Genomic DNA, 25,568 nt, shown 5'->3' with positions numbered 1-25,568 from the left:
ATGAAAGATATTTTTGAAATACGAAAGAAAAGAGAAGGTTTGCTTAAAATGCATTCAAGGGACTAATAAAGACCTACCAACTCAGAGCAGTAGGGTGAAAATCAGAAATCCAGAAGATTTGCCCTATGAGAGCATCCTGCATGATTTTGAACAATTAATTTAATTTACCTGAATTTTGCTTTCCTGGGAAAGAAAAACAATATGGCAGCAAGGAAATGGCCCAGCACTAACGGGGACTATGAACACTTGGAGATGTATACTAAGAAAAGAAAGTGCCTTCAGGTGAGAGCACGGAAACAAATATTAATTCCACCTAATCAAGACAAAGCCAAGCACCTGATGAAGAATATTTATGCAAAGTCACTCCACGCTGCTGTAAGGGGTGCAGTGGCTGGAAGTGACAGGCCAGCAGGGCTCACAGAGGGCACGGTGCCCCCGGGGCAGGGAGGTGGCCCCGGACAGGGGGTGAGTCTGGCTGATAGGCTGAGCTGACTGCTGGCACTTGGAGCTGCACAGGGACTGAATGCAAGATTGGATTTTAGCCACAGGAACCTCAGGTAGGAGCTCAGCAAATGCCAGCACTGCAGGAGCCATCACGCAGCACAGAGAGATGCTCAGGAACTCTGGAATATCTTGGGATGATTTTCTCAGAGCTGGGGGGTGTCACTGGCCCACACAACAAAACCTGCAGCACACATAACATCTGATTTTCCCTTAAACTCTAATAAAAAAAAAAAATCCCCAAATCAAAACAGGAAGCATACAATAGAAAAAGTGAGAAATGGGTTCTGCTCTGTTAAAACAAAGGAAAGACAAAGAGCCTGAGTCCTGGATATTGGGTTGATGAGAAGAGCTGAAAGGTCACCAGCATCTCTCCTACAGCTCTGTGGTTTGATGTTTGTCACACTCTGCCTTTGGCTCTCCAAGTCTGTTCAAAAGTGACCTTCAGTCACCACAGCAGCCCAGGAGCACAGGATTAAGTGAAGGATCTCCCCCATGGCACACAGAACTCTCTCTGCAACTCCATCCCTTCTCAATCACAAACACTCAAGCTTTTCCTTCATAAACACTCTTACTAGAATTTCTGCTTATTAATCCTCGAAGACAATGATATAAGCCACTACTCCCAGAAGAAGAAAATAAACATTCATTTTGTATTTATGAAGGAGCCATTATTAGCAGTGAAATTTTCCATGCAACACATTCCTGTAAATGAAATTAATTAGGTAAAAGTAGTCCAGGCTTCAGGAAGAAAGAAACCCAGATGTTTTCTCTGACAGACATGAAAAGAGAGACAGACATGTCCATACTAACAATACAAAATATTATCAATTTCCATATATATTATCTCACCTCAAAGAAAGACAAATTCTAGTGATGATAATGCTACTTGTGGAAAGTTTAGTGGTAAAAACTTTCAGTTAAACTGTGTCTTGTCTTGTTGTGGGAAAGGCAAGACAAATTCACCCCAGAATTTTGTACACAACTGTCAAACAGGACAATGATTACAACCTCCTCATTAAGCTACAGACACTTCAATAAAAGATGCCTGACAAATGTGCTGGAAAATAATAAATGAAAGAATTCTTGCAATCAGCAATACGTGATTTTTGGCCAGGAAGTTAAATAATTGATGTGTCTGTGCATTTACAGTGCAAGAGGATTGTTTGCACAACAGTGTTGGCTTCTGTCATGATTGATAATTTTTAAGTAGAAACAAACTTGTTCAATTTAATTACAGAGGATACATTTAAAAACCCAACCCAACTCCTCGTAGCTGTGTACCAGTGTTTAGCACAGAGAATCCAGAAGATACTACTCCAAGCCCAGTTTTATGTCAGTAGTGTCTTCTCCCTAATTTACTATCTCTCCCTACTAAATTTTTTTCGTGTTTGTGACCTATCAAGCTAAGAAATGGACTATGACACTAGAAAACTAATTACTTCTTTTTTTTCTTTTAATTCCCTCACAGGCTAAGGAACTAAACATCACAACAGGAACTCCAGCAGTAATTGGGCTTCAGTGTCACTCTGTGCCAACGACCTCTGAGCTGAAGTGCGAACTTTAATTTAACAACCATCATCGGCCGAAATGCAAAGCCTCAGCCCACCAGAGATCTTTGCCAGGAAGATTTGAGGTGCACATTCTCACATTCTCAGTGCACAGTGAGATAGGAAAGCTGTTTGCATCCATAATAACAGACATTGGGCACACTTATTGTGAACACAACCAACTTTTCCCTAATCATTGTCCAAAACCAGTGTTGTTGCTCTGTGATGGATTAGAAGAACAGGAATGGAGAGCATTACAAAGTGAATGAAAACATTTTAGCAGTTTACAAATGGCTTTCTGTTTTCACTTAGATGATCTCCAAATTCCAGGATAGTCCAACCCACTGTCACCAGTGCTATCGAAAATATTTTAATTGGCTTTATGCTTTGCTGGCTTTTTAAATTATAACAAGAATAGTGGGTATTCAGGGGTTTTTTTGTTCTTTCTTGGTTTTTTTTGCAAACATCTCCTCAATATATTTGCTATTTTGCTACTTTAATCTGTATTAGTGACAAAAGACCTAGAGGTTTAAGTCTGAGGATCACCCAGCTTCTGACATTGGTAAGATTTAAGGATGACAATTTAGAGATCAAGGAAACTTTACTGCTGGCAGTGGAGGTAGGCAATTTTGGGATTTAAGTAGCTAAAGCAGCAGTCAGACCACGAGATTTGTTCCCTTGATTTTTAACAGTGTATTTGAGGAAAAAACCCATTAATACAGATCTCTCTGGGGTTTAGCTCATAGAGGTGCATAGGGCACTCTCATACATTGCAGTTTTTGTGTCTTTTTAATGTTCCAGGCAGGATGTCTTCCAAACACAGATGAAAATATATTTGTTTTAATACCCCTTACCACATATAGAATAAGACCAAGTACAGGACAGTATGGCCTTGACTCTGAATTTTTTTTTTTTCTTCCTGTACAGTTCAATATTCATACAGATGAGTTTTGCCATCCACCATCAGGAATTTCCTCAGCTCCTTTCTAACATGTGCACAACACTCCTGGCTGCTTTTCAGACCTAACAATTTCATTTCCTCTCTTTTTATTATGCCTAAATCTCTACACTCTAAAATGTAACCATGAGCTTGGTTCTTTTAGGTTTGATTAAGCTTAATTTTCTAGATCAGTTTTACTTTTGTCATGTGCATTTAGGCTCCACTGCCTGCCTGTGTCAGACACCAAACACCAATTTCCCTTTCCTTTGTCACCAAAGTTATCTACATTGCAGAGGGTTTTTAGTCAAGCTACAACACTTAATGCATTAATCACTCTTATTTTCTATTTTAACAAAGAGAATAAAGGGAATGATAAATAAGTGTATAGGTGAGATGATTCAGTAGTGATCCTGCACCTGAAAAACGACACAGTCTGATCCCCTGAGAGATTACTGCATTTGTTTCCACTGCATTTAGCATCATCTTGATAAATATTATGAATATCTCAGTCTCAATCAACCTTCTGCATTAACATGAAAGATAATTCACCACCTATACAAATGCACAGTGAGGGAAAAAACAGCTCAGTTTGGGAAGCAGAGAGGGAGCCTGGTGTGGTTAAACTTCCTCATTGCAGATGCCATTTAGGATTCAATCACTGCTGATATCAAGGAAAAAATCTAGGAAACTATCTTATCAGAGCAACCTATTAATTAAAGTGCAGTATAAAGAGAGCAATTAGTTATAAGATGTACAATTGCTCACAATAACCGCTGACAGGAAGAGAGTGCTGCCACACTGAGATATACTGGGTGTAATCAGCAAAATAAAACATGCAGGCCTTTTGCATTCCTTTCTAGAAACACATCAAGCATAAAACATTGCTGGTGGCCATTCATAACACAAAAGGAAAAAAAGTGAATAAAGAAAGAGCCTGTGATTAACTTGTTGGCAGAAAAATTGCTGGTATCAACGTCCCAGCATTGATCCTTTCCTCTTTGGCTCTCCTTCCCTATGGCTCCAGGAGGTTTGGGGAGTTCAGATTTGTTACACATTCTGTCTTCTGGACTTCTTAATACCCCAGCAAATATTTGCCAGACAAAGGCAGTTAAATGCTTTCTTTACCCATGTCAGAGTGTTTGACTGCCCCTTGTTTGCTTCTCTATCTTCTTCATTGTTGTCTTCCATCATGACTCACTTTTCTAATCCCCTTTTTATGTCCTTATTCCTCGTTCTAATTTTTCCTAGTTTGTTATGCCCTATTCTCATCTGACTTGCCAGGCTGCTCAAAGCTCTACTTTTCTTACCTTCAGCTTCATCTCCAGCAATTTCAATCCTTGTTACTGAATTTCTTGGATAAACAGAGTAGCATAACAAAGGGACACAATTGAACTACATTTTACGAAGAAAATATCTCTTTTTTTTGGAAGATTTTATAGTAAAAAATAAAGTTTAAAAATGTTGCTTAAAAGAAGGGGAGTAAAATAAAACAAAGGGTTTCTTACCAGATGGACAAAAAAAGAGACCAATGCATCACTGAGGTACCAAACACCTGCTTTTAGACCAAATGCCACAAGTTACATTTGAAACTACCAGACCACATGGAAATGGACATGTTACCTTTATTTGCAGGGACATATTACCTTTATTTATAGGGACATATTACCTTTATTTGCAGTGACAGCCAGGTGGGGTCCGGTGTTTTATTTTCCTGTACTTAGCAATGCAGCTGCAGCAAGCCCAGCCACAGCAGTGGCCACCCTGATCCATCTGACTTTGGTGGAACCAGGCACCAACAGCTGCCCCAAGGAATGTTCACAGGGCTGTTCCCAGCTAAATTCTCCTATTTACACTCTTCCAGGCAGCCTGGGGAGATGTTCAGCTGGTTTCAAAAACACCAGAGCAGATCTCAGGGTCTGGGACTACTGTCAAGTCAGGTAAAAACAGAATCACTACAGAAACATCCCTGTACCTTTCTTTGCTTAAGTAGTAGAGAAAATATATTTCTTGCAAAATATTTTTCTATAATAGGATGAATCATACTGTAGAAGCATTAGAGAGTTTGTGAGGGTGCAGGTGCAGATATTATCATTGCCCTTTGTCACTCCTTGCATCTTAAGAAACTGTCCCCATTTATTTCTTTATTCACAGAATTGAATTCAGTGTGTTAATTGGGAATGGGAAAGAAATTACTTTCATTCACATACTTCAAATTGATTGGCTGCCTTATTTTGTTAGAAGGAGTGAATAAAGCCCTAAACAAATAAACTAATCTACCTAGGCACACAATTATTCATTGTGATGCCTTTTACTGTGCCCCTTCGTATTCACTCTTGCTGTAAGAAAAAACAGCCCCAGTCTTCCCATCTCACTGCACATGAGATTTTTTCAAAGGCCCTCCTTAGCCATTCCTGATAAAAGCCTAGATTAGTTTATTGGCTTATATTAAAACTACACAAAAATACTGATTTGCTTAAAATTATTTGTCTTCAAAGACGGTTAAGGAAATATTACTTAGGCATATGACCAAGGTGAATAGTTCTATAGCTGATTGTTTATAGTTGAGGTTTTTCACCACCATAAAAAAAAAACCCCAAAAGGCACAGATATCAAGACAGAAGTGTATTTTATTTTAAAGTAAATTGTGGTCGTCTGGACTATTCTTGACACCTTACTAAGCAAAGCCAGGCTTCTCAGCAGGAGCAGGCACCAGACCCCTGCAGACTTCTCACAATTCCTATCATTCAATCTCCTGGGGAAATGGGCAGAGTCAAATATGTTCAAAAAGTTTTTTCTTTTTTTTTTTTTAATAGAACTTACCTGATTGTTATATTTAACAGAAAATGTAAATTTTTAGAAAAAGACTTCTGAAGTCTTTTGAGAAAATCAGTTTTGGTTTTGCAGCTGTCACGGATGTAAAATGAAGCTGACATGAACTGCCCAAGTAAGCAGCAAGGTGACTGACAATAAACCTCTCAAAAATAATTTCATTCACTAAATGAGATTTTTTGGAACATTTCTGAACTGTAAATAATATAAAGCTTGGTGCTCGAAGATTAGAGCAAGTTAGAAGATAATTTATTTTCTGTGTGTTTTGCAAAATACAGAAATCCAATTTCCAGCTACTTTTTCCATTACCTGAAATAAGTATTGGGGTCTGATCACACATTTAATAAGAATATGCATAACTTTCTGGAAATTTCATCAGGAGAAAGGAGGATATGGACAGTATAGACAAACAATCCAAAGAAATGAAGCACACTGGCTTTTAGAAAAATATGTTTTCCATATTATGATAAAAACCCTTTTAGAGTGCTAGGGGAAAATCATCTTCTGCAGTTTCTTGGACATGACTGAACTGACAGATTTACTTGGCATTTTGATAAAATTTATTTCAGCAGCACTGTTCTCTTACCTAAGTGTTTTAAAACATCTATTTGATTAATATGGTTGGTTACTGAAACACAGCCTTTCAAGAAAGCCAAAAGATTATTTCTCAGAGGCCAGTACTGGTTGTTAAGAAAACCACTGACATGTTTGGTGAGGACACACACTTAACATGTCCTGTACAATATTGCAGAAGTGGGAAAATCCACTTTAGGCTGTGCCAGAATTCTGCTTTATGTAAGGACAGAGCTCCCCACCAGAGGGGACAGCACTGATTCCATAATTTGGTTTCCATTTTTGTCCTCCTTCACAGGCTACATCCCCTTTGGATGACACTGCCAGGTCTTGCTGTGACCCACATTATTGGGTTTTAAAAGAAAACACAGCAAACCCCTGTGGCAAGCACATTTCTCTCCCTCTCAGGATTTTTCAAAGAGGGGCACAGAGAGAAATGAAAGAGAAAACAATTTCTATTTCTGCTCCTTGTTTTTCCTATGTGGAATGTGTTGGGAGAATTGTTTACCTGGGGTGTTGCTTAGTTGGGTTCTGGTGAGGATTGTTTGAGCTGATGGCCAATCCAACCTACCTGGGGCTGGGCTCTCAGAGAGAGTCACGAGTGGTGTTAGAGTCAGAGAAAGTAGTATGTAGTTTAGTATCCTCCTTTTATATAGTATATTAATGCATTTTAGCATAGTTATAATAAAGAAATAATTCAGCCTTCCTAGTTGAGTCAGACATTGCAATTTCTTCCCATTGGTTTTGCCTGCGAATCCCTGATGCAGTTTAGGGCAAAATCCTGCAGGAATGGCTGCAGCCCAAAGGAGCAAATGTCACAGCAGAGACAGCAAGAATGACACGGCAGGACAAGAGACTCTCAAGCCACTGCAGGGGTTTGTCTTGGGGTGTGTTCAGCTCCAAACCTCAGTAATTGACAAAAACCATGCATACATACATATATATGAAAATATTTTTGCTCTTGTTTCCACTTAATTGAATTTCCAAATACTTTGTGGTGAAAAGCAGAATCAATTTTAAATCCTTATAAAAGGAAAGATGTCCCCAAACCCAATGAGCAGAAAGTCTCTGTAAACTACTGACAAAAGTTGCAATGACACACAGGGAAATAGCTCAGCACTCAGAGCATTTGCTTTGGCTGAATTACTCCACTCTGCCTCAGTTAAGATTGCCATTTGTTAATATAGCACATAATTTGATTTAAAAGTGAGACCAATTCAGAGATCTCATGTCTTGCTATCTGTATGCACTTTTTTCCCATAGTGACTGAACATCTTATAGCTCCTTGGAAATGCACACTGCAGTGAAATATAATATTTAGTCAGTTTATTACCATTACTAAATGCACTGTTACAGTATAAATCTTTAAAAGCATGTCAGGACCTACCTAAGCTTTGTGACGGATTGAACGTTAATGCTTGCACTGGCCCAGGAAAAATCTAATTTCCCAATATTATGACAGCTATACAATGTGTAAATGCTGAAGTCACTGATTACATTCGAGTCAAATATTTATTTACCAACTGACAAAGTGTTAGTCCTGGCAAGAGAACAAAACCTGATGCTAATTAAGAAAACAATTTTTACTGATGGCATCCAACACTAATGGAGTTACTTTAGAACAAAAAAAAAAACAAACCTAAAACAAAATACACAGGCATTTCAAAGATTTTCCCCTCCTGAATATGGAATAATTCCATTTCATGCACCTAAAATTTCATGGCACTATTAAGAATATTCTCCCCCTACATATTTCTTTACCACTGTACAAAAGGTGGTGGCAACAAGGTACCATGACTGCAACAGGATGGAAATATCCCAGGAGGAGATATTATTGACTTATATTATTACTTCAGCCACAGGAAAACATCACTCACCTGTCCTGAAGTCAAGGATTCTGATGTGGTACTCACAGGAAAATACAAACCAGGCCAGAAAGTTTCTGCAAAAGCAGCACTTCAGGATAAAATATTGGGAATTTTGCAGGGAAGGCAGCTGAAGACCAGAATTTTTCATCATGAGAAACTGAAAGACAAGACAGGCTGTATAAAGACTGTGAACTTGCTACTGGATCCAACTCATAGGCAAAATAGCATTTTTCCTGTTCTTTCTTCTACCCCCTCCTCTTTAAATAATAATTTATGATTTTCTTTACTGTTTTTTTTCTTTTTTTGATTCTTCACATAGGATTTCAAACCTACAGTCTTTCTCAAATGTTACTTTTAAAAATCCAGTCTAATCAAGAAAAATTATATAGTAAAAATTGGCTTTTTTACATTGATATCAATCTTGGAAATAGAATCAAAGTTCCCGGCAAGTCTGACTTCCTGAATTGAAACAAATATTGAAATATTTTTCAACAGTCACTAAAGGTTTTCTTTTTTCCTTTAAAGTTGAGATTCACATGTGAGAAAGAGGCAGGTAGAGAAAGCATTGAGAAAAATGCCTAATTGCTTAAAAGCAGGACCAAAAGTATGTGGGGGAAATCATGTTAGAAAAACAGAGAGGAAGGTGATAAAAAGGAAATAAATCCAGTTTAAAACAAAAACAAAACAAAAACAAAACCAAAAACAAAACAACAAAAAACAAACAGCAACCAAAAAGAACTAAACAGGGAATGTATGAAGTAAAGAAAATCAGAATTCAGAGGGAGGTTAGGAGATGGAAGAATGAATACTGAGATACATCCATCATAACAAAGGAAATATTTTGGAGCTCCTGATGTCACCCAGTTTCATTAAAGAATGAATCCACTCCCTATGGTTTGAGTTTCCCAGCACACCTCTTGGTACAAGGTGCTGCTCTGCTGTTTGTGTGACATTTCCACTCCCAAACATTCATCTTCCTTCAGCTAAACCAGACTGATGAAAGTTAAACCAGGGAAGGCACGAGGTGGGGATGGTTTATTTGTGGCTCACATGTGGCTCCTGCCGTCATCACACACGACATTGGAACAGCAAGAAAGGGCAACTGTCTAAACCCCACTGAATCACTTGGAGTCCTACATATGGTTTCTATTAATCTTCAGTTTCCTCAAAAACCTGCTCTTTTTTCCCAAGCTGCAAAACCCTGCCTTGCTCCTAAGCCTTCCCTCAAAACTAATTTGTGAAATTAGAGTCAGACTCTGCAAACGTTTGCCCACATATGCGTAGAGAACTTCAGGCTACGTCTTCTTAACGACTTCAAGATTACTCCAATAATTAAAGCTCAAAGCATATGAGAGCTGTCTTGATCCAGGGTAGGAAGTCACTGCCTTCCACAGGCAGTGAGGACGCTGATCTGAGCATTTGGAAAAGCAGAAATTCAAAGGCAGCCTCCATGTCTGACATTCACCTGAGGCAGGGGAGCCTCAGGCAAAGCACAGAGGAGGGAAATCAGCCAGAAATGGAGACAAGGCATGTGAGCAGAGGCTTGCTTGCCCCTGAAACAACAAAGCACAGACCAGCCCCAGCTACAAAAGAGTGAACAGTTTTTGTTTCAGGAGAAGGTCTCAGATACTTGGGTTTAACAGCTGTCGGAATCTGAGGTATTGATGATTCCAAGATTGTATAAAATCTCTGTCTTTCTGCCCCGTCTGTGCTGTTCCAAGGTTGTTTATTCTGTTTATCTCTAACATGTTCTGCTGCCCTGCCGCAGCTCTGTCCTGCAGGGCAGCGTGTGGGGCTCTGCCCTCAGTGGGATGGTACAAACATTAAATACCACAAACTACCTGTGCTGGATTTACAATAACGTGCCAATATCTGTCACCTACGTTGGACAGTGTGTCCCCAGCCTGAACCAACAGAAAAATGCCAACACCACAGTGAAACATGGAGGGCATGAAGAAGGAGAAAAAGGACAAGGCACACCCAATTTCCTCCATCCTGTCCCCTTTGGACCCCTTATCTAGAATCCTAAAATTTTACTTTTGCACCCGTGCCACACTTAATTATTACTTATATCAAACACTCAGAGCTGGTAATTCATCCTGTAAGATTGAAAACTCTTTTCCATGGACAGAGATCACAGCCAGTGTCTCTGGGGGCTCTGTCCAGGGGGGTCCCTGACCCCTGCCAGGGTCCCAGACCTGCCAGGGCAGCCAGAGGGAAGCTCTGGATTCCCACAAACAGCCTGAACAAGTGCCCCCATAACCAGACACAGAGACTTGGAGTTCATTTCTTCTGCCTGGTGATTATCTGAACAGACCCATCCCCACAGAGGACACTTGGCTGGTCTCATGTAAAATCAGCTCCCAGGGAAGGATTAAGCACCAATCCTTGGAGTTTTGCTGTGCTGGTGTGGGATAAACAGAGCTCAGAGCTCTCTGTGCCCGTTTAAAACCCAGGAACAACAGGGATAGCCCAAATATCACAAGGACACACTCGAGGCAGATTTTTAGAGCTGTGTGACATGAATTGCACAGGGTGAGCAGCAGAGCTGCAGGCTGGGGCAGGGATTATACCCTGAGCCTGTCACAGTTTGTGAGCACAGGGGGACTGACACTGCACATCCCTGCAGATGCCAGGCAAAAGCAGGTGCTGTGGATAAAGAAAATGCAACTTCTGGGCCCGCTCTGTTGCTATAAAAATCACAGCAGTTTCTCAGAGAAACACCAAAGGCAGGATTTTTCATGGGAGATGGATATGACTCCATTCTTCCCTACTTCTGCATGTCAAAATATAATTACAGGATGAACTGGACCACGTTTACTGGTGATGTAATTCCACTGGAGTTATTTCTGGGAGAAAATCTAATCCACTGCCATAAGTCTGCAGCATGTTGATACCTTATAATTAAACAAACTTGATTTCCCTTTGTCTCATTTGTACTGCTTGAAAAAATGTATTATTTTAAAAAGAAGATTAAATTAATACTTTTCTGGGTGGCCCAGGCTGAGACTGTGAGGGTGGGGAGGCACCAGAAGAGGCTTCCCAGAGAAGCTGTGGATGCTGCACCCCTGGAAATGTTCAGGACCAGGTTGGATGGGGTTTGGACAAGTGGAAAGTGTCCCTGCCTATGGTAGGGGGTGGGACAAGGTGATTTTTAGGGTCCCTTCCAACCCAAACCAGTCTATGAGTCTATGACCAATAATGATTAGGTGTGTCATGAAAAAAAATTCAAAGTATTGCCCTTGGGTAGAATTATATTAGCCTTCTCCTAAACAAGAGGCTGCCTTTTAATATCACAGAATAAATTTTAGCAAAATATTCATGTCCTAGGCCTGGTTTCAAACATTAACATGGCTGAAGGTGGAACATGGATGTTCATTTATTGTCTTTTCTAGAGGAATGGAGAGATGACTCTGCCCAGACTCTGACAGCACAGCACAGGGCAGGAGGGCAAACAGTTGTATCCCACCAACTAGAACATCAACATCTGGACTCTTCCAGCTGTTCTTAATTCTGTTTAAGGTAAAAAATCCATGTGATCTACCAAGCTTGTCTCCACTTGGACTGAGCAGGTAGAGCCAGAGCTTTAACTCCTCCTCCAACTGACTCTGCTCACATCTCCTCTGTGCACATTCCTAATTCCATTCCCTACACTTGTCCTTGCATATGTTTTTGCATTATTCAGTAGCAAATTCAGTCCTCGGGCATAAACAAACAAATCACATATGTTTCATTAGCTACAGCAAGGTCTAATTGCAGTAAGCAGAAACACACAGGAAATTCAAAAATGTTCAGAATTGTTACTATAGCCACCACCAAGTGCAAATACTTAATACAAACTTTATCATATAAATAATTTAATAGAGAGAAACCTAATGAAAATGAAAGGAGGCCCAGAAAGGAATATATTTTAAAGCATTAACATCCTATGGAAAAATATATTTGGGTATAAAGTGGCCAAACACAATTAAAACTTCAGGTTCTTAATGGGAGAATGGGTTTCAGACCCTTTCCCACACAGCAGAAACATCTGAGGTTTTCACTAATGAAGGAACAAATAAAAAACACAGAACAGAAAATTCAATTCCACAGAATTCCAGGGGTTACAGAAGAGGAGGGGATCACGACATAATTAACAGTGCCAGATTGCTTTTCTGCTCCAGTGTAATTGTTCTAGGTGCTCCTTCCAACCTAGAGTTACCTTTTAAAAATACTTGTGACCCTCAGCTTCTCACATTTCTTTCATGTTGCTGATTTGTCTCAGTTTGGCTCACAGGTTCTGATAACCAGCTATTAATAACCCTAGAAGATTTATGAACTTTCAGGAGCTTACAGAGAAATAAATAAAAATATATTCTGCAACTGTAATAAAGATGCATATCTAGAAATAGCATTAAATATGAGAAGTTCATAGAATATCCTAAAATTTTATATTTTTTTTGCATTCTGAAAGTTTAGCTTCCTAAGTTAAGACATTAACCAGCAAGAACAAAACCCACAACCAGCTTTCAAGGAAAACAGTTATTCCTACTCTATCAAAAAGAGACCAATACAGCCACCAAATACTTATCTTTGACAGTCCTTGACTGTGAGAAAAGTGGCCAATTCCAGCCTGAAGAACTTTTTTTTTTTAAATAAAAAAGTGTTTTACTACCATACAGTCTCTAATGTTACCAAGGGGTAGATGCAGCTCCTGAAAAATCACAAAAAGAAACTTCTGTTTGTCTAGAAAAATATGAAAATTATATTTATACATCTGCTTATATGTACATAAATACATAGAGAGGGATCAAATAAATACCTGCATTGAAACAGTGACAATCCTCAAAAGCAGAAGTGCACCATCAAAATTTATCACAACTTATTCCAGTTAATAACAGCAAGGTTTGGACCACAGTTTGCATCTATTTTAAGAAAATTCAGTCAAGCATCAGCAGCACTCACAGATCTAACAAGAGAATAATTTTTTCTCTGTTTTGTTGGGAATGACTAAGAAACACCAAACTGTTGGAGTTCCCACCTCCCTCTGCCTCAACTTTGTACCATTACAAAACAAATCCTAGAAAGAATTTCATAGGAGAGATGAGCATTAGTCCAATCCACTATTTCTCATCATGAAGAGTAAAAAGGTAAATTCAGATGAAGACAAATGGGAGCCAAGCACTTCAGATATCTTCTTATAATTAAGAAAGTGTCAGAACCTCTGTCCTAAATTTGTTCTGTCAAAAGTAATAGAACAGATCATTGTTTCCAAGGCAAAGACACATTAGAATTTTTATTAGGAACTCCTAACAAATGAGAAATACAAGAGCAAAGCTGTTATTTGAATGTCATTGATTCTTCAGGTTTAATACATCTAATTTCCTCCTTCTCTGCTATTGGAGCTGTCTGCAGCATTCCACAGTGCACAGGCACAAACACAGGAGCCACTGGTTTGCAATTGAAATGAGATTTCATAAATCAAGGGAATACAGCATTGCACGTTAGTGGAAAGCTGGCTCTTCTCTATTTTAAAACAATATTTTAAAGCACAATTTAATTCAAACAGAAAATTATTTTATCAGTAGTTTTAGCACCAGTTATTCTTATATATGTTATTGGTGTCTTTTCATATCCTGTGTTTAAAAATATATCGTCTTCCGTTCTTCTTTCAACAACATCCTCTCTGTGTGCATTAAAGATATCATCCAACAATTCTACTTGCTAAAAATCTTCACCCTTATTTGATTGTGCAGCTTGGCTGTTAATTATTTTTTTCACTCAGTGTTGATTTCCTCCATGCAAAGATTCCAGTTGTATTTTTAGTGTCTTAGATAATTGTTCACTAATGCCTTGTTAAAGCCGAACACCTGTAGCCTCAGTTATCTTATAAATGAGTTAACAAGGAAAAAACACTCCCCCAGGGAAGCTTGTATCCTATATCTGAACCAGGACAATTAAACCATTATGTGCCTCCTCAAAGTTTGCTCTTCTTTGGTTCCAGTATTTCAAGCTATTTCAAGTTATTCTTGTTTTTTGGCAACGAGGGAAGAATCAGATTCAGCCCACAATGAACACAGCAAAACGAATTCTTCTGTAGGAAGTTTCTGCAAAAGCTGCATGACTTTGAATATGTTAGTCCTCAACAGAGATGATGAAAATGTCTTTTTCAGAAGCCTGGCATCCTGCTCTGCAAACAGACCAGATGAGAACCACAGCATTATTTGCTCACAGTTGTTCACTCTTCAAAACACTGATGCAGGCAGCAGCAAGAGGTTTCTTTGCTGCCTCTGCAAAGCCTCTCTGGGCAAGAACACTGCCAGGCTGCAGAGCTGGCACCAACAGCAGCCAGGGGGATGCTGGCACCAGGCACTTTTGGGGGGTTAGCTCAGGTGTGCCACTTGCAGCTGAGCCCAAAACCACCCAGCCCTCCCTGTCCCTGGTGGAATCCAGTTCCTCCAGAGGAGCAGAGCCCAGCAGGATGAGGAGGGAGCCCCATCCCAGGGCACAGCAGCTGTGAGCAGCAATTCCCCCACACCAACCCATCCTCAGAGCAGGGAAAGTGTTGGAATCTGAGGTATTGATGATTCCGAGGTTGGAGAAAGTCTCTGTCTTTCAGCCCCGTTGTCAAAGAAGTCATAATTCTTCTGAGCTGGTTTCAAGGTTGTTTATTCTGTTTATCTCTAACATGTTCTGCTGCCCTGCCGCAGCTCTGTCCTGCAGGGCAGCGTGTGGGGCTCTGCCCTCAGTGGGATGGTACAAACATTAAATACCACAAACTACCTGTGCTGGATTTGCAATAACGTGCCAATATCTGTCACCTACCACAGGAAAGCTTCTTCCTTGGGCTGGCACCAGCCTGAGGACAGGGAGAGCACAGACCTGGCACTGGGACACCCCCTGGCACTGCTCTGACAGCCTGCCCTGGACTGAAATGGAAGCAAATCCCCAGAATAAACAAGATCTACAAAAATATATGTGGACAGAAGCCAAAGAGCAAGGACAATTCTCCAGCACCCTGGAATCTATTGCATTAATTTGTCCATACAGCTTTATAAAACTAGCAATTTATCCTGTCTCTTCCTGAACAGCCTTTTATAAAGCAAATGAAATATTCTCACAAGTGCCATTCTAGTATCATTTCTGAATGGGAAGCTTGGGTCTTTTTAGTATAATTTGATAGTCTGTGATGTAATTGGCCCCTGGCTGATATCTTAATTTATTTCATGCATTTTCAGGTCCACATCAATACTGAAATATGGCATAACCTTTGTCCTCTTGAGGAAAAGAGCTTTTAACATAAACCTGGAGGACAAAAAAGTGAATTATCCAAAGTAGGTGTGCCCTGAACAAAAATTCCCAGTAATTTCAGGTGTCTCTTCCCACACTCCATGCTGCTGGATGCACCTTCTTTGCTGTAGCTCTATTTAAAAGTCTGACAGAGGAAAGATATCTGAGTTAGCACCTATGCACTAAATCTGTAGGACGTGATTCCCAATAAAAATAAAAAATTCACCGAATGAGCACTAAAGTAATTAAAACCTATCAAATTGCACCTTTGGTAGGATATACCCAGACAGAACTCTATTGAATTCCCATTACCTTAACTGAAAGCACAATAATGCAGATCCACTGCCTCCTCTACAAATGGCTTTCTGAGCTTCTTCACGACTGATCATAAAATAGACATACTGGGACGTCCTAAACCAATTCTTTGTTTATTTACAGGTACAAAAATACAGCCCCCAGCCACAATCTGTCAGATTTTACAGAGTACCACAAACCCCAGAATATATGCCCAGTTTAAACATGGAAAATGAAGATGACTCGACTCAAATGATGGCCCAAGGGCCTGTGTGTTGTAAAGTTGACATGTTTGAATTATAGGAAAACCAAAGTGTCCAGAGCTAATTAAATCCATTCATCTTGGATTTTACATTTCATACAGATCTGTAATTAAAATTTATTTCAATTTCTTCCTGTTACTTATTCCAAATCTCTCTACAGCTCTGCTGAATGACCAGATGTTCAGCAAATCCTGGATGTGGAAACTGGGAAGGGCTTGTGGTGCTGGGAACTGTTTTTTAACAAGAATAACCATGATTCTCCAACAGTGGGAATGCATTAATCCCTCAAAAAGCAGCTCTGTGAAGTTCTGGTGAATGAGGTGCATTAGAGCACCCAGGGTCTCCCCTCTCCCCTGGTCTGGGGTTGTGAGGGAGCTGCAGCACTCACTGGACACGGCTGTGCTCAAGAGGATGAACTTATGTGATAAATTTGTTCTGTAGCACCCTGGCCATGAGGCTGAAGTACCCTGAGGGACACAGAATTTACAGAATGACCAGGTTGGAAGAGACCTTCAAGATCATCGAATCCAACCCAGCCCCAACACCTCAGCTAATCCCTGGCACCCAGTGCCACATCCAGGCTTTGTTAAACACACCAGGGATGGTGACTCCACCACCTCCCTGGGCAGCCATTCCAGAAATTTATCACTCTTTTCATGAAAAGCTTTTTCCTAATATCCCACCTGAATTTCCCTTGGTGCAGCTTGAGGCTGTGACCTCTGGTTCTGTCAGTTCCTGGAGAAAGAGCCCAGCCCCGCCTGAGCACAGGCACCTTTCAGGAGCTGTGGAGAGATAAGGTCACCCCTGAGTCTCCTTTTCTCCAGGCTGAGCACCCCCAGCTCCCAGAACCAGAGCAGATGTTGGACACCAGGGTGGAACCCAGGACACAAACAATTGACATTCCTGAGTGAGCTGAGTGCTCACCAGAGCAGCCTTGACCCAGCCCTGCTTCCTCAAGGTCCTGCTCCAGAACCAAGCAGCCCCAGAGCCATCCATCCATCCATCCATCCATCCATCCATCCATCCATCCATCCATCCATCATCCATCCATCCATCCATCCATCCATCCATCCATCCATCCATCCATCATCCATCCATCCATCATCCATCCATCCATCTATCCATCCATCTATCCATCCATCCATCCATCATCCATCCATCCATCCATCCATCCATCCATCCATCCATCCATCCATCCATCCCTCTGCTGGCATTCCAAACCTGGAATTACGGGCTGAATCCACAACTCTTGGGGCTTCCCCGCTGCAGAGCTGGAAGCCTGGAAGTTCTGGGCTGGCTTCCCAGGTCCTGCATGGCACAACAGCCATCAGGCACAGATCCTGAGAGCCCTGCATCTGCTCAGGGAAACTGATATTTGGGTAGAAACAGAGAAATTAAAACACACACAAAAAAACCCAATTTTACAGAGCAGCTGTGGTATGGAGAGAGCACACATTTGGAAGAATTGCATTTTATTTCCTGAGTTTGGGGAATAAGGGTGGATTTGCTTTTAGTTTGGGTTTAATTTAATCCCTCATTCAAAGAAACAGAAGCATCAGAATGCTTAGGTTGGTCTCTGAGCAAAATCTCCCCTTTTCTTAAAATACCCAAAACATGACTCACGAGATGAAAAAAATCGTGACAGCTCTGATAAAGAATAGATGAGGCAAAGTGGAAACAACGGACACCAGTTCAGGGAAAAGCTCCCAAAACAATCATGCCATGAGATCTGTGCTCCCCACAGTTACAGAACAGCTCAGCAGACAAGAGGACATCAGTGCCACCTCAGCAGCTCAGGAATGTGCATCTCTGCCTGGATTCCATGACTTGTAGATCTCAATTACCAATTTGTCCAGGCTTCAGTCAATGCCTGTGCCTGGATGCAGATCAAGAACTCTGCAGGGCATTCAGAAAGCCCAGAGATTCATCTGCCTCAGGACTGGTGGCAGTTTCTTCCCTGAGCTACTCCTTCTACTTCAGGAATGGTTCCAGTTGTGTCCTATCCATCTCCCACCACATTTATTTGGTGCCTGTAGCCTCCTTTCTATGAAAAGACACCAAAAAGAAGCAGGTAGGCAGGTTTAAGCAAAATGCACAGTTTCCCAAGACCAATCTCTATTATTTACATGTTTGTGTTCATCATGATTAAGTCTTAATCACTATTTGGGACTACAGCCTTAATCATATTTTCCCCCTTTATATAAATGATGAATGACAAATAGTCACAGGACTCAAAAGTAGATCAAATCTGTTGGATGATGACAGGTGGAGATTAACTTTTGTTGTGACAAATGAGATTTCCAGTTGGGACTCTGACTTGACTATTACCATCTAGTTAATTAGGGAAATTCCAGGCAAATGACTCCAACCCAAAGGTCAGAAAAGTGGTTACCACTGGTGTACTTTGTGCTGCAGAGCATTCTAAATAGTTAAATGGCTCTGTACACGTGCATGGCTTTTATTGGTAATTTATGCATGGTTTTGCATTAATCACTGACATCCTGACACCTAATTAGCAACACTCACAGGTAACGTGGGGTGAGAACTACCATACGTATTTTAATAATCAAAGTTGAGACAGCAAGCTAAAATCAGGCCTTCAAGATGAAGAGTGACAGGCAGTATTTAATTAGTCTCATCTGTACATACTCCTTTTTCACTACACACAGCTCAGGCTCACTCAAAGTCAAACAGAAATTAAAGCAAAAAAGCTTTCAAAGATACTTTATGGAAATGCTACAAAATTCCATTAATATATGAACAGTGTAATTTATCATCTATGGCTTAGAAAATGCTATGGAATTCTGTCAGCCCCTCTCTGTAGAAATCACTGACATCATTTTTGGCTCCAAAAAGCATTGCTGCCATCCACATGCAAAGACACAATCTGATGATTTAGGAGTATTTGAAAGATTTCTGAGGACTAGGCCCTCGCCCTTCTTCAGATGATGCTCCAGGGTAGTACTTATCTAATTAGAAATTAATTTCACACTAAACCATTTTTTTTTTTTTTTGGCTAAGTAATGACAAATCTGTCACGGAGATTTACCTGGAAAAACATATTTCCTATCTTTTCATCGTGTGCTGCTTTCCTTTTGTGTTATTTTGTTGTGACATTAAATTCTTCTTTTAACCTGTGAAGAAAAAAAATCAAATCGTTCAACTTGAACAATTTTTTTTTTTTTTTTTAAATATCAGTTTTTCCATTTTTTCTTCAAGGTTCAGGTAATTTTGGACTATTTTATTTTATTTTTCTTCATCCAAGCAGCCTCAGTGATTCAGAGTTCCAGTGCCCTGTAACTTCCACACAAGGCTTTGTTTCCCCAGCAGAGAGATTTAAGCCCTTTAAAGAGTGCCAGGAGTTTTTCACCTGGAGGGTTCATTCAAATAGAGTCAGTTGGAATCTTCCAAACACTCATTACAGACTTTATCTACTGCTGCACCCAGAACATAAAAAAAATGTAAGTTGAATTTCTGACTGGGGCATTTCATGAGAAAACAAATGCTGATTCCACGCAGACAGGCCCTCATTTTGGATAGTGAGTTTAATAGGGATTTGTTCTTTTATTTGGATCACTCACAACAGCCCTGTTTCTTAGCAACAGCACGTGGTGGAAGACTTTGACACAGAAGAAATAACAATCACTACATTCAGGAGGACAATGAAAACCAGAAATTAGCAGCAAAGTCAGATTTAGTTTGTTTGAGGGTTTTTCACCCAAACCATTCACCCACATCCACCAGGGCTTCTCCACAAGAAGCATGGAAGGTGGGAGAACTCGTGCTGCCCTGGAATTGAATTTATTGTTTTCTTATTTATGGCAGCAACTATTCCAAAATAATTTCATGATACTACTTAACATATAATCACAATATATTATCTCCAAAGAATGAAAAAAAGAAAACACAATGAAAAGAAAATAAACAATTACATACCTTGAGATTATCATGACTAAATGAATTCAAAATGTAAAGGGCTTGGAAAAGAACAATATTTGTCAGTTGTGCAAAATGAATCGTAACAGGTATTTGAAACAAGGTAAATTCCAAATTGTACCACTTTTAGGTTGTCACTTTGAGCATTTTAGCCACCTGCTTTAGTGAGTTCCTACCATGGCAAGCACCCTCACATCTGCCTTTTTTCTGATGGCATTTATCCTCCTTTTTCTCAGCAGCTCCTGCCAGGCTCCAGTGGTGCAGAATGATTGGAAATTTTTTCTCCTCCTGTGAACAAGTGAAGCATCCATCTTAAGCAGCAAAGATATCCCCACTCCCTCCCAACCAGCTGGAACACAAAGGCAGAAATTTCATGTTCTGGTCAAGACATTTGGCTGCAGATGAAGGTGAACATGCAAATGGCTGGAAACGACTTTGTGGATCTACATTTACACAATATTGAGCAAACTAAAGCCACAAAATCAATTTTCTCCTATGAACAATCAAAAAAAATCCAAGAGTTATTGTTATTTTTGCTTCAGCAAACAAAGGTGTTCTCTGACAGTTTCAGATGACAGCACTGCCTAATTGTGCTGATAACATGGGGAGATTGCAACTTGTGGTTTTGGAAGATCTGATGGATATTTCAAGAGCCAGAGTCTACAGCCAGCCTGAAGATGGTAGCACTCCATAGTCGGTCAATTACACAAACCTATGGATGTTGATATATGTCATGTATCTAAAAATGCAATATATTCCCATATAAAGATATTTGAGGGAAAATTTAAAAAATTAGATTGGTGGTTTACATAGTAGGGGACTTGAAATGCTCTGAAAAAATACAAAATACAGAAACACTTGTATGAGAGGGCTCATACACCAAAACCAAAGAGGTGAGAGAAACAAAGGCTGGAAGAATTAAATAAACTACAGGATGCAGCAAAAGCCACTCAAAACACTTTTAACACCTCTTGAAGCATCTGAGGATCTTTAGTCCGCTCATTTATTTATGATTTCTCTTCTATTGTCAGTATTAAATGAGAATCCTGCCATGACCTTTGCCTATGAAAAAGTCATCAATCAAAGCTCACAAAAAAACGCCACACTGCAGGAGCAATAATGAAGTTTTTCTGAGGGTTCAAAGGTTCTGCTTTATAAAGAGCCCTGAATATTAATACAGAAACCTTATTTTACAGCTAATCACCTATGATGTTCCAGTTAACCAAAGCAACAGCTGATTATTCAAAGGAATAAAGCTTCAGCTCTCATTCCTCTCTGCTGCCCACCTGACCTACTTGCTGTGCTCACAACAACAGATACCTTGCAAGTGCAGATTATATTTAAAGTTTATATTTATGATGTATAAAATAGACTTCCATTTGTCCAACATATTGCTTCACATGAGAAAGTTTCAATGATTATTAGAAATATATTACAGTTCTTCCCCTATGCTCAGAAACAAGCTGAATGTGTTATCATCTGCACTGAATTTTATTCAAAAGTGTATGGCATACATGAACCCTTTCTTGCTTTAGACTTGAAACATCATTTTGAATTCTGAATGTTTTCATTCCTTCTGAGGTATCTCTTTTTTATTTTTTTTTAATAACCTGTATTGTTGACGAGAGTTATGAATCCCTTTTTTTTTTTTTTTTTTATTAACCTGCATTGTTGGCAGGAGTTATGAATCCCTATCTGAGGCACCAAAAGCATTCTGCAGCTCAGGTATAGGGGCTCCTTTTGGAGAGAAACCCTTTGTGAGGCTTTGCAGGGTAGACAATACAACATGTTGCTCTTTGCTCCTGATTTGAACAGCCAGGAGAGAAAGGGAAGTGTTTGATTGCTGTCCAGCAGCCTGTTTGCTATTTCTGCCTCCCAGCCACAAAATACTCCGTGGATCTGCCTTCAACTGCTGCATGAATGCAAGAAATACCTATTAAAACTTGGCAGATAAGCATAACCTTCTAAAAAGGATCTGATTTCTAAGAGAGCGACTACATCTCCATAAAAGAATGGATAGAGCACCATAGAAATGGCTCAGAAATGACAGAGAACCAATGTACTGTGCAGGAAAGGAAATGGAAAAATGAATTAAAAAAATAACAGTGTGTGAACAGCTGGGGCAAAGAGAATCCCCAAGATTCCTCGGTGAGATGCTGGAGGGAAAATGTAGGGGACGCTGATTTCACAGCTACAGCAAGAATCACTATTGCACATAGATTTTAAGCTGGCAGATAAGTGTTTTATTTAGTTTATCATATTTTAATATATTAATCAATTATAAAAGCACAAAAAATCTCTCCTGAACAATAGAGAGGGCAGGGGTTTATTTTTTTCCTTCACTTTTAAAAATATTTAACACCTATCAGCTTTTCAGACAGAATATCAGAATTCAAGAGCGATGAGGAGTTGAAATTTGGTAGAATGGGCAGAATGGGTAGAATCCATATTAGGGTCAACTTTTTGTGTCTGGAACTTCGTTGAATTCCCAAAAGCAGTGATAAAAAATGGCCTCAGAATACTCTGAAAATTTAGTGCAGAATGATGCAGTGATGAGTAAAAATTCATTGATTTCCACTATAGTACAAACTCCAGTCCAAAAGTTGGAGAGTTTGATATTTTTAGTTAAAGAATGTCAAAGAATGATTTCAAGTACATCAAGGACGTGTATTCCATAAATTCTATAACTCTTCTTTTAAATATTTTTATAGGCTTAAAGGCTCAAGTCTCTTTAATTTTAGAGATGATTTTTTTATAAGGGCATGATTTACTTCCAGACAACTTTTTATAGACAGCTACAGAAAACTTTCTGCTGCCTTCCTATTGAATTTATTTTAAATGCAAAAAATCTGGGGGGTCAATTTGGTCTGTCAGCTCAACAGCAGGAGACCAGTACTCTGATAGAAACATGTTAAAAATGATAAATAGCTCCAGCCACTCCAAGGCTGAAAAGAAATAGTCACCCCCAGAGAACAAAATTATTTGGAGTGGGGTCCTTCAAGATTAGCAGAGATCCTCCTCCATTGTGCCATAAATCTTGCAGAATGGATTTCCACCACTTATTGCTCTTCAGAACCTCTTATCACTGCCACATTAAAAAGGTGCAGACAGGTAAGAATATCTAAGAGCAACCTGCAAAGTCTGACCTAAAAATCAAAGACTGATTGCTATGCAAGAGTAATAAAGCAGATCTGAAAACAAGCCAAGGAAAATCATGTACTTTACAAAAAACAAGGTAAGCATTAAAAAAAAAAAATCCCAAAAGACTGAAATAGAAATGGTTTTTAGCACATATAAAATCAATAGCAACTATATCTGAATATTATATTGGTACATGGATTAAAAAATTGCTATTGCCTCTAAAGTCATTGTAGGTTCTTTGTAAACCCTCATGGAGGAGGAATCCAGCTGTTCCAGAAACACTTCAGCATTTTAGGCCTATTTTAGACCACGTCCTCAGGAGGAATCAAATTTTTCTAAGCAAGTCAAGAGAGTGCTCAGCTAGGCTCAAACACTATTGTCCATAACATTGTCTGGAAAATAAAATTACTTCATAAGTAGACAGAAAGAAATACTGAAAGCTAAATAATAATTTAAAAATCTCAAATTAATTGGGCTAAAACCATAATGTTTTTAAATTGCTCACTTACCTAGATAAATAAATAAACATACTGTCAGTAGAATAGAAAACCATCAAACTATCAGACACATAAGCAGGACTCTTCCCAAGTCCTGTGAGGTATTAAACTCAGAACAAGGATTTGACAGCAAATATTTCCTGTTACATCCTGCAATTTTATAGGAAGCAAGCTGCTTAATTAGCCAATAAAATTAATGCCTCTTTTAGAAATCTCCCTGGCAAAACTATTGCAGGGAGAAACAATTCCCTGGACTTCCCAGCACTGCCACAGGCACACACACCATCCTTACTGCCACAGCCCCTCCTATCAATCCCAACACTTCATCTGCCATTTTCAGCTGGGAGGCACAAATTGCAAGATCTTTAGCATTTTCTCCTGTAAAATCTTAACAAAACCAGGAATTCAGAGGTCTGGTTGTGCTGGGTACTCCCAACAATCAAGTTCGAGCCTCAAAATCCTCTCAGCCATTCTTGGAAATCTGAATTAAAATAGAATTTCCTTATGTGAGAGATGACAGCTCTGATCTGTCCCAAACAGCTCATCTTGATGATCTCTGAATTCCCACAGCAGATTGGCTGTGGTCATTCTGCTTCTTTATCTGGTTCCTGAGAATCACAACAAAACTGCATGAACTGGAAACAGAATCAGGTTTTTTTTTTGCATAAATACCAGCTCTGGATATCGATCAAATTCTTTTCAACCAGACTATGGAAAGCCAAATCCAATGATTAATGTGAGTATCAACTACAGGCACTCAGAACCCAGGAACAAACTGGCTGGATGAAATAATATACATTTTGTGATATTGCAGATGGGAAAAAGAGAATTGATCTATTGTGGATGCCTTCCCAAAATATCACATTGAGTTTCAGCAGAAAGAGTATTTGAAAACTTTGAGCTGTTTGTTATCTTGTAATGAAGAGATTTTCTTCTTCTGTTCAGACAACATGAAACTGAACTGTTCACACCTGTCCACTGAATTCCTGCTTTCTTTTGTATGTCTCTAACTCACCAGTTTGGGCTGCATTAATGTGAAAGGGGAAAAAAAATAAAGATTTTACAGGGCAAAAGTATTTATGAGAGAAAACTACACTGCTTTCTTGACTTTCAAGGGTAATTGGCCATGTGTGATGGAAATACTGACATATTTATCACAGGTTGAATCACATTCAACTCAAAAAGACATTTATCATTAAAAAGAACATGCAGAGTTTTACCAAGAGGGAATAATATATTCTGCTTTTTCTTTCCATCATCTTTAATATGTTTTATATAATCAGTTTCTTGATTATTTGGGTCATTTAAACAGAAAAGCTTGCTTATAAATTCTACAATATAAACAAGGTGCACAGCAGAAGCTGATAATGAACATGAAAAATGTGTAAGAAATGTAGTCCTGGAAAATACAACATGCTTCAATGACACCATCAGAAGCTGAAATGGAATATTTTTCAAGTAACACCATTATCATCTTTCCATCAGCAGCCTCTTCAAGTCACTTCTAAAAAACTTTGTGAAATTTTATTTTATGCACCTTTACAGACACACCCGTGTTTGAGTACACATTAAAAAAATCACTAATTTTATATTTATATAAAATTATTATAACATTTTTTATTTAATTTTATGTATCTTAATTGTTGAATTGTTTTATTGTCCTTTACTCATCATTTATTCTGCAAAAGCCAGAAGCACTGCTGCCCACCCCTGCCTGTTTGCAGATCCCTGTCAGAGACCAGCTCTGCTCACTGCTGCCCTAAAACTCTTCTGCCCTGCCCTGTGTCTGTCAGGGGCTCAGATTTCCAAGGCAGGGGACAAAGAAATCAGCAGCTGAGCCCCTCAAAGCCACATTTCATTTCCCATCTGCTGCTTGCTTTGCCCAGCCAGACTGAAGACAACCAGGG

General features: G+C 39.4%; 1 long non-coding RNA gene across 6 annotated transcripts in view; it reads right to left on the bottom strand.

Moving 5' to 3' along the window:
• The window catches only part of LOC140684146 (uncharacterized), a 200,921-nt gene that overhangs the window by 50,199 nt on the left and 125,154 nt on the right, over positions 1–25,568 (bottom strand). For 3 of the 6 annotated variants that reach the window (XR_012055919.1, XR_012055924.1, XR_012055922.1), the window contains 3 exons: positions 20,200–20,311; positions 19,137–19,221; positions 17,294–18,131 (listed from right to left, as the gene is read on the bottom strand). The exons of the other annotated variants lie outside the window; for them this stretch is intronic. This is a non-coding gene — a long non-coding RNA (uncharacterized lncRNA). Of the gene's footprint in view, positions 1–17,293; positions 18,132–19,136; positions 19,222–20,199; positions 20,312–25,568 lie in introns of those variants that run through there. 6 annotated transcript variants of the gene reach the window in all.

The sequence above is a fragment of the Taeniopygia guttata genome, chromosome 4A (assembly GCF_048771995.1).
Source record: "Taeniopygia guttata chromosome 4A, bTaeGut7.mat, whole genome shotgun sequence".
NCBI lineage: Eukaryota > Metazoa > Chordata > Aves > Passeriformes > Estrildidae > Taeniopygia > Taeniopygia guttata.
Note: the sequence above shows the minus strand (reverse complement) of the source record. Positions and strands in the feature narration are given on the sequence as shown.